Below are 9,960 nucleotides of genomic sequence, written 5' to 3' on the forward strand. Positions count from 1 at the left end.
CCTGTCTGCAAAAGGCCATGGGATGGGAGTGCGTGGTTGCAGGTTGTTTGGCTTTGTAAGGCCTACTGCCCGCTTCACTCGAAACTGGGTCTAGGGTTGTCGGTTTGTAGGCTGTAAAAGCCCAGAAAAGCTCTTGTTCTCCAACCAGCAGAGTGGCGCAGCGGAAGCGTGCTGGGCCCATAACCCAGAGGTCGATGGATCGAAACCATCCTCTGCTAACTTTTTTCAAATTATGTTTTTGTGTCATGGCATTAGGGCACAAAGAGCTGTAAGTGCCTGGATGCAATGTCATTCCTTGAACTTGCTGCCTCGTTCCACTCTTGCGCTAAATAGGAGAGGGTCCCAGCCCAGCCAACAAAATGTACTGTTCAATCAAACCAAACTTAAAACCAAGCTCCTTTTTTAAGGGGTCCCGGGGAAATGTTGGGCTGACCGGCAAGACCTCATGATGCGAACTGCTTCTGCGTCAAACGCAAGCTTTTTTCATTCCCAGCCAATGACTTATTCTTTTTTCTAAGGGCCGCTCCATCAGATAGCCCAGACAGGCAGGCGTTGGTGGTATAGTGGTGAGCATAGCTGCCTTCCAAGCAGTTGACCCGGGTTCGATTCCCGGCCAACGCAGATCAAATCTTTAAATTGTTCAAAATGCATTTTTTGGAAATCAGACTCATGCTGAAAGCAAAGCTGACACACTTTTCGTGAAAATCAAAACCCCATCCAGGAAAGGTTCTTGCATCCTAGTTTCTGCAACTGTCTATCGGTGAGGGGATTGAAGCGAGCAGGGCTCCTGGCCCCTCCCCGACAAAGCCCTGACGAAGGCCTGACAAAGGCCTATTCGCCTTGCCCTGACGGGCCTTGGTCCCAGCAGGCCACCGAGCACAGCACCTCAGCCTATTAGAGTGAGGTTTCAGGATCTCTCTCATCCTGTAAACCAACATACTGAAGAAGGTGAAACGTGTGGCTGCGCTCCTCACATGCTGAAGCAGCAGCAGCCCTTTCCCTGAAGCAAAGTTCCTTCATTCCTCCCTCCCATAACCCTTAGCAGGGGATTTATGGTAATTGAGTTGAGTTTCCAAACTGGCCCTTCCTTCCTTCCTTCCCATATCTGCCAGCTCGAGAAGGCTTGTTTTGTTGCACCTGGGAAGTAAAGTATCTATTTGCGAGAGAGAGAGAGAATGACAGAGAGAGACAGAGAGAGAGAGACAGAGAGAGAAGGGGAAGGGGTGTTGGCAGTTAGGGTGTGAGCTAGAGAAATGAGGCCTGTCTGCAAAAGGCCATGGGATGGGAGTGCGTGGTTGCAGGTTGTTTGGCTTTGTAAGGCCTACTGCCCGCTTCACTCGAAACTGGGTCTAGGGTTGTCGGTTTGTAGGCTGTAAAAGCCCATAAAAGCTCTTGTTCTCCAACCAGCAGAGTGGCGCAGCGGAAGCGTGCTGGGCCCATAACCCAGAGGTCGATGGATCGAAACCATCCTCTGCTAACTTTTTTCAAATTATGTTTTTGTGTCATGGCATTAGGGCACAAAGAGCTGTAAGTGCCTGGATGCAATGTCATTCCTTGAACTTGCTGCCTCGTTCCACTCTTGCGCTAAATAGGAGAGGGTCCCAGCCCAGCCAACAAAATGTACTGTTCAATCAAACCAAACTTAAAACCAAGCTCCTTTTTTAAGGGGTCCCGGGGAAATGTTGGGCTGACCGGCAAGACCTCATGATGCGAACTGCTTCTGCGTCAAACGCAAGCTTTTTTCATTCCCAGCCAATGACTTATTCTTATTTCTAAGGGCCGCTCCATCAGATAGCCCAGACAGGCAGGCGTTGGTGGTATAGTGGTGAGCATAGCTGCCTTCCAAGCAGTTGACCCGGGTTCGATTCCCGGCCAACGCAGATCAAATCTTTAAATTGTTCAAAATGCATTTTTTGGAAATCAGACTCATGCTGAAAGCAAAGCTGACACACTTTTCGTGAAAATCAAAACCCCATCCAGGAAAGGTTCTTGCATCCTAGTTTCTGCAACTGTCTATCGGTGAGGGGATTGAAGCGAGCAGGGCTCCTGGCCCCTCCCCGACAAAGCTCTGACAAAGGCCTGACAAAGGCCTATTCGCCTTGCCCTGACGGGCCTTGGTCCCAGCAGGCCACCGAGCACAGCACCTCAGCCTATTAGAGTGAGGTTTCAGGATCTCTCTCATCCTGTAAACCAACATACTGAAGAAGGTGAAACGTGTGGCTGCGCTCCTCACATGCTGATGCAGCAGCAGCCCTTTCCCTGAAGCAAAGTTCCTTCATTCCTCCCTCCCATAACCCTTAGCAGGGGATTTATGGTAATTGAGTTGAGTTTCCAAACTGGCCCTTCCTTCCTTCCTTCCCATATCTGCCAGCTCGAGAAGGCTTGTTTTGTTGCACCTGGGAAGTAAAGTATCTATTTGCGAGAGAGAGAGAATGAGAGAGAGAGACAGAGAGAGAGAGACAGAGAGAGAAGGGGAAGGGGTGTTGGCAGTTAGGGTGTGAGCTAGAGAAATGAGGCCTGTCTGCAAAAGGCCATGGGATGGGAGTGCGTGGTTGCAGGTTGTTTGGCTTTGTAAGGCCTACTGCCCGCTTCACTCGAAAATGGGTCTAGGGTTGTCGGTTTGTAGGCTGTAAAAGCCCAGAAAAGCTTTTGTTCTCCAACCAGCAGAGTGGCGCAGCGGAAGCGTGCTGGGCCCATAACCCAGAGGTCGATGGATCGAAACCATCCTCTGCTAACTTTTTTCAAATTATGTTTTTGTGTCATGGCATTAGGGCACAAAGAGCTGTAAGTGCCTGGATGCAATGTCATTCCTTGAACTTGCTGCCTCGTTCCACTCTTGCGCTAAATAGGAGAGGGTCCCAGCCCAGCCAACAAAATGTACTGTTCAATCAAACCAAACTTAAAACCAAGCTCCTTTTTTAAGGGGTCCCGGGGAAATGTTGGGCTGACCGGCAAGACCTCATGATGCGAACTGCTTCTGCGTCAAACGCGCAAGCTTTTTTCATTCCCAGCCAATGACTTATTCTTATTTCTAAGGGCCGCTCCATCAGATAGCCCAGACAGGCAGGCGTTGGTGGTATAGTGGTGAGCATAGCTGCCTTCCAAGCAGTTGACCCGGGTTTGATTCCCGGCCAACGCAGATCAAATCTTTAAATTGTTCAAAATGCATTTTTTGGAAATCAGACTCATGCTGAAAGCAAAGCTGACACACTTTTCGTGAAAATCAAAACCCCATCCAGGAAAGGTTCTTGCATCCTAGTTTCTGCAACTGTCTATCGGTGAGGGGATTGAAGCGAGCAGGGCTCCTGGCCCCTCCCCGACAAAGGCCTGACAAAGGCCTATTCGCCTTGCCCTGACGGGCCAAGGTCCCAGCAGGCCACCGAGCACAGCACCTCAGCCTATTAGAGTGAGGTTTCAGGATCTCTCTCATCCTGTAAACCAACATACTGAAGAAGGTGAAACGTGTGGCTGCGCTCCTCACATGCTGAAGCAGCAGCAGCCCTTTCCCTGAAGCAAAGTTCCTTCATTCCTCCCTCCCATAACCCTTAGCAGGGGATTTATGGTAATTGAGTTGAGTTTCCAAACTGGCCCTTCCTTCCTTCCTTCCCATATCTGCCAGCTCGAGAAGGCTTGTTTTGTTGCACCTGGGAAGTAAAGTATCTATTTGCGAGAGAGAGAGAATGAGAGAGAGAGACAGAGAGAGAGAGACAGAGAGAGAAGGGGAAGGGGTGTTGGCAGTTAGGGTGTGAGCTAGAGAAATGAGGCCTGTCTGCAAAAGGCCATGGGATGGGAGTGCGTGGTTGCAGGTTGTTTGGCTTTGTAAGGCCTACTGCCCGCTTCACTCGAAACTGGGTCTAGGGTTGTCGGTTTGTAGGCTGTAAAAGCCCATAAAAGCTCTTGTTCTCCAACCAGCAGAGTGGCGCAGCGGAAGCGTGCTGGGCCCATAACCCAGAGGTCGATGGATCGAAACCATCCTCTGCTAACTTTTTTCAAATTATGTTTTTGTGTCATGGCATTAGGGCACAAAGAGCTGTAAGTGCCTGGATGCAATGTCATTCCTTGAACTTGCTGCCTCGTTCCACTCTTGCGCTAAATAGGAGAGGGTCCCAGCCCAGCCAACAAAATGTACTGTTCAATCAAACCAAACTTAAAACCAAGCTCCTTTTTTAAGGGGTCCCGGGGAAATGTTGGGCTGACCGGCAAGACCTCATGATGCGAACTGCTTCTGCGTCAAATGCAAGCTTTTTTCATTCCCAGCCAATGACTTATTCTTATTTCTAAGGGCCGCTCCATCAGATAGTCCAGACAGGCAGGCGTTGGTGGTATAGTGGTGAGCATAGCTGCCTTCCAAGCAGTTGACCCGGGTTCGATTCCCGGCCAACGCAGATCAAATCTTTAAATTGTTCAAAATGCATTTTTGGGAAATCAGACTCATGCTGAAAGCAAAGCTGACACACTTTTCGTGAAAATCAAAACCCCATCCAGGAAAGGTTCTTGCATCCTAGTTTCTGCAACTGTCTATCGGTGAGGGGATTGAAGCGAGCAGGGCTCCTGGCCCCTCCCCGACAAAGCCCTGACGAAGGCCTGACAAAGGCCTATTCGCCTTGCCCTGACGGGCCTTGGTCCCAGCAGGCCACCGAGCACAGCACCTCAGCCTATTAGAGTGAGGTTTCAGGATCTCTCTCATCCTGTAAACCAACATACTGAAGAAGGTGAAACGTGTGGCTGCGCTCCTCACATGCTGAAGCAGCAGCAGCCCTTTCCCTGAAGCAAAGTTCCTTCATTCCTCCCTCCCATAACCCTTAGCAGGGGATTTATGGTAATTGAGTTGAGTTTCCAAACTGGCCCTTCCTTCCTTCCTTCCCATATCTGCCAGCTCGAGAAGGCTTGTTTTGTTGCACCTGGGAAGTAAAGTATCTATTTGCGAGAGAGAGAGAATGAGAGAGAGAGACAGAGAGAGAGAGACAGAGAGAGAAGGGGAAGGGGTGTTGGCAGTTAGGGTGTGAGCTAGAGAAATGAGGCCTGTCTGCAAAAGGCCATGGGATGGGAGTGCGTGGTTGCAGGTTGTTTGGCTTTGTAAGGCCTACTGCCCGCTTCACTCGAAACTGGGTCTAGGGTTGTCGGTTTGTAGGCTGTAAAAGCCCAGAAAAGCTCTTGTTCTCCAACCAGCAGAGTGGCGCAGCGGAAGCGTGCTGGGCCCATAACCCAGAGGTCGATGGATCGAAACCATCCTCTGCTAACTTTTTTCAAATTATGTTTTTGTGTCATGGCATTAGGGCACAAAGAGCTGTAAGTGCCTGGATGCAATGTCATTCCTTGAACTTGCTGCCTCGTTCCACTCTTGCGCTAAATAGGAGAGGGTCCCAGCCCAGCCAACAAAATGTACTGTTCAATCAAACCAAACTTAAAACCAAGCTCCTTTTTTAAGGGGTCCCGGGGAAATGTTGGGCTGACCGGCAAGACCTCATGATGCGAACTGCTTCTGCGTCAAACGCAAGCTTTTTTCATTCCCAGCCAATGACTTATTCTTTTTTCTAAGGGCCGCTCCATCAGATAGCCCAGACAGGCAGGCGTTGGTGGTATAGTGGTGAGCATAGCTGCCTTCCAAGCAGTTGACCCGGGTTCGATTCCCGGCCAACGCAGATCAAATCTTTAAATTGTTCAAAATGCATTTTTTGGAAATCAGACTCATGCTGAAAGCAAAGCTGACACACTTTTCGTGAAAATCAAAACCCCATCCAGGAAAGGTTCTTGCATCCTAGTTTCTGCAACTGTCTATCGGTGAGGGGATTGAAGCGAGCAGGGCTCCTGGCCCCTCCCCGACAAAGCCCTGACGAAGGCCTGACAAAGGCCTATTCGCCTTGCCCTGACGGGCCTTGGTCCCAGCAGGCCACCGAGCACAGCACCTCAGCCTATTAGAGTGAGGTTTCAGGATCTCTCTCATCCTGTAAACCAACATACTGAAGAAGGTGAAACGTGTGGCTGCGCTCCTCACATGCTGAAGCAGCAGCAGCCCTTTCCCTGAAGCAAAGTTCCTTCATTCCTCCCTCCCATAACCCTTAGCAGGGGATTTATGGTAATTGAGTTGAGTTTCCAAACTGGCCCTTCCTTCCTTCCTTCCCATATCTGCCAGCTCGAGAAGGCTTGTTTTGTTGCACCTGGGAAGTAAAGTATCTATTTGCGAGAGAGAGAGAATGAGAGAGAGAGACAGAGAGAGAGAGACAGAGAGAGAAGGGGAAGGGGTGTTGGCAGTTAGGGTGTGAGCTAGAGAAATGAGGCCTGTCTGCAAAAGGCCATGGGATGGGAGTGCGTGGTTGCAGGTTGTTTGGCTTTGTAAGGCCTACTGCCCGCTTCACTCGAAACTGGGTCTAGGGTTGTCGGTTTGTAGGCTGTAAAAGCCCATAAAAGCTCTTGTTCTCCAACCAGCAGAGTGGCGCAGCGGAAGCGTGCTGGGCCCATAACCCAGAGGTCGATGGATCGAAACCATCCTCTGCTAACTTTTTTCAAATTATGTTTTTGTGTCATGGCATTAGGGCACAAAGAGCTGTAAGTGCCTGGATGCAATGTCATTCCTTGAACTTGCTGCCTCGTTCCACTCTTGCGCTAAATAGGAGAGGGTCCCAGCCCAGCCAACAAAATGTACTGTTCAATCAAACCAAACTTAAAACCAAGCTCCTTTTTTAAGGGGTCCCGGGGAAATGTTGGGCTGACCGGCAAGACCTCATGATGCGAACTGCTTCTGCGTCAAACGCAAGCTTTTTTCATTCCCAGCCAATGACTTATTCTTATTTCTAAGGGCCGCTCCATCAGATAGCCCAGACAGGCAGGCGTTGGTGGTATAGTGGTGAGCATAGCTGCCTTCCAAGCAGTTGACCCGGGTTCGATTCCCGGCCAACGCAGATCAAATCTTTAAATTGTTCAAAATGCATTTTTTGGAAATCAGACTCATGCTGAAAGCAAAGCTGACACACTTTTCGTGAAAATCAAAACCCCATCCAGGAAAGGTTCTTGTATCCTAGTTTCTGCAACTGTCTATCGGTGAGGGGATTGAAGCGAGCAGGGCTCCTGGCCCCTCCCCGACAAAGCCCTGACGAAGGCCTGACAAAGGCCTATTCGCCTTGCCCTGACGGGCCTTGGTCCCAGCAGGCCACCGAGCACAGCACCTCAGCCTATTAGAGTGAGGTTTCAGGATCTCTCTCATCCTGTAAACCAACATACTGAAGAAGGTGAAACGTGTGGCTGCGCTCCTCACATGCTGAAGCAGCAGCAGCCCTTTCCCTGAAGCAAAGTTCCTTCATTCCTCCCTCCCATAACCCTTAGCAGGGGATTTATGGTAATTGAGTTGAGTTTCCAAACTGGCCCTTCCTTCCTTCCTTCCCATATCTGCCAGCTCGAGAAGGCTTGTTTTGTTGCACCTGGGAAGTAAAGTATCTATTTGCGAGAGAGAGAGAATGAGAGAGAGAGACAGAGAGAGAGAGACAGAGAGAGAAGGGGAAGGGGTGTTGGCAGTTAGGGTGTGAGCTAGAGAAATGAGGCCTGTCTGCAAAAGGCCATGGGATGGGAGTGCGTGGTTGCAGGTTGTTTGGCTTTGTAAGGCCTACTGCCCGCTTCACTCGAAACTGGGTCTAGGGTTGTCGGTTTGTAGGCTGTAAAAGCCCATAAAAGCTCTTGTTCTCCAACCAGCAGAGTGGTGCAGCGGAAGCGTGCTGGGCCCATAACCCAGAGGTCGATGGATTGAAACCATCCTCTGCTAACTTTTTTCAAATTATGTTTTTGTGTCATGGCATTAGGGCACAAAGAGCTGTAAGTGCCTGGATGCAATGTCATTCCTTGAACTTGCTGCCTCGTTCCACTCTTGCGCTAAATAGGAGAGGGTCCCAGCCCAGCCAACAAAATGTACTGTTCAATCAAACCAAACTTAAAACCAAGCTCCTTTTTTAAGGGGTCCCGGGGAAATGTTGGGCTGACCGGCAAGACCTCATGATGCGAACTGCTTCTGCGTCAAACGCAAGCTTTTTTCATTCCCAGCCAATGACTTATTCTTATTTCTAAGGGCCGCTCCATCAGATAGCCCAGACAGGCAGGCGTTGGTGGTATAGTGGTGAGCATAGCTGCCTTCCAAGCAGTTGACCCGGGTTCGATTCCCGGCCAACGCAGATCAAATCTTTAAATTGTTCAAAATGCATTTTTTGGAAATCAGACTCATGCTGAAAGCAAAGCTGACACACTTTTCGTGAAAATCAAAACCCCATCCAGGAAAGGTTCTTGCATCCTAGTTTCTGCAACTGTCTATCGGTGAGGGGATTGAAGCGAGCAGGGCTCCTGGCCCCTCCCCGACAAAGCCCTGACGAAGGCCTGACAAAGGCCTATTCGCCTTGCCCTGACGGGCCTTGGTCCCAGCAGGCCACCGAGCACAGCACCTCAGCCTATTAGAGTGAGGTTTCAGGATCTCTCTCATCCTGTAAACCAACATACTGAAGAAGGTGAAACGTGTGGCTGCGCTCCTCACATGCTGAAGCAGCAGCAGCCCTTTCCCTGAAGCAAAGTTCCTTCATTCCTCCCTCCCATAACCCTTAGCAGGGGATTTATGGTAATTGAGTTGAGTTTCCAAACTGGCCCTTCCTTCCTTCCTTCCCATATCTGCCAGCTCGAGAAGGCTTGTTTTGTTGCACCTGGGAAGTAAAGTATCTATTTGCGAGAGAGAGAGAATGAGAGAGAGAGACAGAGAGAGAGAGACAGAGAGAGAAGGGGAAGGGGTGTTGGCAGTTAGGGTGTGAGCTAGAGAAATGAGGCCTGTCTGCAAAAGGCCATGGGATGGGAGTGCGTGGTTGCAGGTTGTTTGGCTTTGTAAGGCCTACTGCCCGCTTCACTCGAAACTGGGTCTAGGGTTGTCGGTTTGTAGGCTGTAAAAGCCCATAAAAGCTCTTGTTCTCCAACCAGCAGAGTGGCGCAGCGGAAGCGTGCTGGGCCCATAACCCAGAGGTCGATGGATCGAAACCATCCTCTGCTAACTTTTTTCAAATTATGTTTTTGTGTCATGGCATTAGGGCACAAAGAGCTGTAAGTGCCTGGATGCAATGTCATTCCTTGAACTTGCTGCCTCGTTCCACTCTTGCGCTAAATAGGAGAGGGTCCCAGCCCAGCCAACAAAATGTACTGTTCAATCAAACCAAACTTAAAACCAAGCTCCTTTTTTAAGGGGTCCCGGGGAAATGTTGGGCTGACCGGCAAGACCTCATGATGCGAACTGCTTCTGCGTCAAACGCAAGCTTTTTTCATTCCCAGCCAATGACTTATTCTTATTTCTAAGGGCCGCTCCATCAGATAGCCCAGACAGGCAGGCGTTGGTGGTATAGTGGTGAGCATAGCTGCCTTCCAAGCAGTTGACCTGGGTTCGATTCCCGGCCAACGCAGATCAAATCTTTAAATTGTTCAAAATGCATTTTTTGGGAATCAGACTCATGCTGAAAGCAAAGCTGACACACTTTTCGTGAAAATCAAAACCCCATCCAGGAAAGGTTCTTGCATCCTAGTTTCTGCAACTGTCTATCGGTGAGGGGATTGAAGCGAGCAGGGCTCCTGGCCCCTCCCCGACAAAGGCCTGACAAAGGCCTATTCGCCTTGCCCTGACGGGCCAAGGTCCCAGCAGGCCACCGAGCACAGCACCTCAGCCTATTAGAGTGAGGTTTCAGGATCTCTCTCATCCTGTAAACCAACATACTGAAGAAGGTGAAACGTGTGGCTGCGCTCCTCACATGCTGAAGCAGCAGCAGCCCTTTCCCTGAAGCAAAGTTCCTTCATTCCTCCCTCCCATAACCCTTAGCAGGGGATTTATGGTAATTGAGTTGAGTTTCCAAACTGGCCCTTCCTTCCTTCCTTCCCATATCTGCCAGCTCGAGAAGGCTTGTTTTGTTGCACCTGGGAAGTAAAGTATCTATTTGCGAGAGAGAGAGAATGAGA

The 9,960-nt window shown here is 49.9% G+C and overlaps 13 non-coding genes across 13 annotated transcripts; all 13 read left to right on the forward strand.

Moving 5' to 3' along the window:
- The first annotated feature begins 146 nt into the window (after positions 1 to 146).
- Positions 147 to 218, forward strand: TRNAM-CAU (transfer RNA methionine (anticodon CAU)). Its single transcript has one exon. It is a non-coding gene; the product is annotated as a tRNA-Met (tRNA).
- A 331-nt stretch (positions 219 to 549) lies between these two features.
- TRNAG-UCC (transfer RNA glycine (anticodon UCC)) lies at positions 550 to 621 on the forward strand. Its single transcript has one exon. It is a non-coding gene; the product is annotated as a tRNA-Gly (tRNA).
- A 784-nt stretch (positions 622 to 1,405) lies between these two features.
- On the forward strand, positions 1,406 to 1,477 carry TRNAM-CAU (transfer RNA methionine (anticodon CAU)). Its single transcript has one exon. It is a non-coding gene; the product is annotated as a tRNA-Met (tRNA).
- Positions 1,478 to 1,808: 331 nt separating this feature from the next.
- Positions 1,809 to 1,880, forward strand: TRNAG-UCC (transfer RNA glycine (anticodon UCC)). Its single transcript has one exon. It is a non-coding gene; the product is annotated as a tRNA-Gly (tRNA).
- Positions 1,881 to 2,662: 782 nt separating this feature from the next.
- TRNAM-CAU (transfer RNA methionine (anticodon CAU)) lies at positions 2,663 to 2,734 on the forward strand. The gene has a single exon. It is a non-coding gene; the product is annotated as a tRNA-Met (tRNA).
- A 1,176-nt stretch (positions 2,735 to 3,910) lies between these two features.
- Positions 3,911 to 3,982, forward strand: TRNAM-CAU (transfer RNA methionine (anticodon CAU)). The gene has a single exon. It is a non-coding gene; the product is annotated as a tRNA-Met (tRNA).
- Positions 3,983 to 4,313: 331 nt separating this feature from the next.
- Positions 4,314 to 4,385, forward strand: TRNAG-UCC (transfer RNA glycine (anticodon UCC)). The gene has a single exon. It is a non-coding gene; the product is annotated as a tRNA-Gly (tRNA).
- Positions 4,386 to 5,167: 782 nt separating this feature from the next.
- On the forward strand, positions 5,168 to 5,239 carry TRNAM-CAU (transfer RNA methionine (anticodon CAU)). Its single transcript has one exon. It is a non-coding gene; the product is annotated as a tRNA-Met (tRNA).
- Positions 5,240 to 5,570: 331 nt separating this feature from the next.
- TRNAG-UCC (transfer RNA glycine (anticodon UCC)) lies at positions 5,571 to 5,642 on the forward strand. Its single transcript has one exon. It is a non-coding gene; the product is annotated as a tRNA-Gly (tRNA).
- Positions 5,643 to 6,424: 782 nt separating this feature from the next.
- Positions 6,425 to 6,496, forward strand: TRNAM-CAU (transfer RNA methionine (anticodon CAU)). The gene has a single exon. It is a non-coding gene; the product is annotated as a tRNA-Met (tRNA).
- Positions 6,497 to 6,827: 331 nt separating this feature from the next.
- Positions 6,828 to 6,899, forward strand: TRNAG-UCC (transfer RNA glycine (anticodon UCC)). Its single transcript has one exon. It is a non-coding gene; the product is annotated as a tRNA-Gly (tRNA).
- Positions 6,900 to 8,084: 1,185 nt separating this feature from the next.
- TRNAG-UCC (transfer RNA glycine (anticodon UCC)) lies at positions 8,085 to 8,156 on the forward strand. The gene has a single exon. It is a non-coding gene; the product is annotated as a tRNA-Gly (tRNA).
- A 782-nt stretch (positions 8,157 to 8,938) lies between these two features.
- TRNAM-CAU (transfer RNA methionine (anticodon CAU)) lies at positions 8,939 to 9,010 on the forward strand. Its single transcript has one exon. It is a non-coding gene; the product is annotated as a tRNA-Met (tRNA).
- Positions 9,011 to 9,960: the final 950 nt, after the last annotated feature.

Source organism: Ambystoma mexicanum, chromosome 6q (assembly GCF_040938575.1).
Source record: "Ambystoma mexicanum isolate Mex_15411 chromosome 6q, UKY_AmexF1_1, whole genome shotgun sequence".
Lineage (NCBI taxonomy): Eukaryota > Metazoa > Chordata > Amphibia > Caudata > Ambystomatidae > Ambystoma > Ambystoma mexicanum.